The 2,053-nt window shown below is 34.6% G+C and overlaps 1 pseudogene; it reads left to right on the top strand.

The window, feature by feature from the left end:
* The first annotated feature begins 1,292 nt into the window (after positions 1 to 1,292).
* LOC111818651 lies at positions 1,293 to 1,425 on the top strand (annotated as a pseudogene).
* The last annotated feature ends 628 nt before the right edge of the window (positions 1,426 to 2,053 follow it).

The following is a 2,053-nucleotide window of genomic DNA, read 5'->3' as shown; positions in this document are numbered from 1 at the left end:
TGTTTTTGAAAGTGTGGGAAAAGTTTATAAGAGTGTGGAAAGGCATTATTAAGCGTTAAAATATATAGAAATCCTAAAATAAATATAACATTGCTACTTTGCTGCTTTTCACTTATTGCAGGGATGACTGGAACATAACCTCCGTGATAAGTGAGGGACCACTGTCTGTTGGACTATTCTTGTCATGTTATTTTCCTGCTGTTGGTTGCCTGCCTTTCCCCTCTACTTGCCTGCCCTACCTGGTGGTTTCTTTTGTTGAAGTTCTTAAAATTGTAGTCATTTGTATCTCTGTCTAGAATATCTTTCAGTGTACTTTGTAGAGTTGGTTTAGTGGTTATGAATTTTTTGCAGTTCATAATGGAAGTATCTTATTTCTTCATTAATTTTGAAAGATGATTTTTCAGGGTATATTAATGTGGGTTGGAAGCTGTTTTCTTTCAGGACCTGAAATACTTCACTCCAAGCTCTTCTTGATTTTCTGGTTTGTATTGAGAAGTCTGCCATGATTCTGATAGGTTTTCCTTTATAGGTCATCTGTTTATTTTCTCTAACAGCTTTTAATATTCTGTTCTTGTGTTGAATTTGTGGAATCTTGATTATTACATGTCTGAGTGTAGATTTATTTTTGTCATGACTAACTGAAATTCTATATGCCTCACTTAACTGTATGTCAGATTCCTTTCCCTTGTTTGGGAAATTTCCTGTTATTACTTCTGCATAGTCTATGTCATTTGTGTTGACTCCTGCTTTTTCATTAATACCAATTAATCTTATGTTGTTTTTCTTTGCATCACCTTGCAACTGTTGAATTGTTTTTCTTCTGATTCCTTGTTATTTTTATTTTTATTTATTTATTTATTTTTGGTGGAACCAGGGATTGAACTCAGGGCCTTGCGCTTGCCAGGGAAGCATTTTCTACTGAGCCATCTCCCTGGCCCTCCTTGTTATTTTTAAGAGATCTTTCCTTTCATGTTCACTAGCTTCCATCCTGCCTTCAAGGTCCAAAAGTCTATCTTCAGTTTCATTCATGTAGTTTTGCAAGCTTTCAATAAAATTTTTAATTTCCTGGATATCTGTTTGAATCTGTTTCATGCATTGTATTTCTTTCCTATGTTGAGCATTTATGGTTTCCATCATTTTCTTATGCCCACTATTTTTTAAAATAATTTATGTCTACTATAGATTTGTTGAGGAATTTCTTTAATATGGTCATTATTTCTTTTTTTTACCTGAGAGATTATTTCTGATCTGATTGCCTCTATGTCATGGATTTTTTTCTTTTACTTGCTATCATCGCTTCTTGGCCTTTTGGCTAAGATCAAGTGTAGTATTGAGGTTGCTATCATTTCTGAAGTTTCAGGTGTGTGTCTTAGTTTTTCCTCTGTCTCATTATCCTGGACTTGTTCTGGGTGAACTGAAGATCTAAGGTGGCATTTTGCTTCTGTGTCTTATCATTTTCTATTTTTTAAATTTTTATTTTGTTTTCTGAGTTCATTTTTGTAATTTTTTGTAGTACATAGCTTTATCACTGCTATCGAGGTCTTTCAGGAACAGTCTGTTCTTTGGGGATGTCTTCTGTGTGTAGGAAGTTCTTGGTTTTTGTCTATCTCAACAGCCTACCTTCCTAATTAAGGTTGAGATATTGATATCTGTTTGGCTAAATCCCCAGTCCTTTGGTACTCAGCTGTGGTTAGGTCATTACCCCAGAGCTTCACAGTACTGTTACAGGAGAGAGAACTGCTGATTACAACAAGCATCACATCCTAGCTAACATAGTATAATTATCAGCAACAATATCATTAAGCACAGCTTAGAAACTGATACTGGCAACTATTAATTTGGTACATTTAAACATAGGATCAAAATCTACAGTTATTAACACAACCCATTATAACGTGGGAGCTTGTATGCAAAGTGTTTCCCTGTGGTAGAGTGGTTTTATCCTATGGTGGGGAAATTTAAGAGCCATAGTAGATAATACAGAGATAACCAAAGAAAAAATAGTAGAAACAAGACTGTAGGACTAAAGATGATCATGCAAGCTTTTTTTTTT

This window comes from Octodon degus, unplaced genomic scaffold (genome assembly GCF_000260255.1).
Source record: "Octodon degus isolate 3935 unplaced genomic scaffold, OctDeg1.0 scaffold00098, whole genome shotgun sequence".
Classification (NCBI taxonomy): domain Eukaryota; kingdom Metazoa; phylum Chordata; class Mammalia; order Rodentia; family Octodontidae; genus Octodon; species Octodon degus.
Note: the sequence above shows the minus strand (reverse complement) of the source record. Positions and strands in the feature narration are given on the sequence as shown.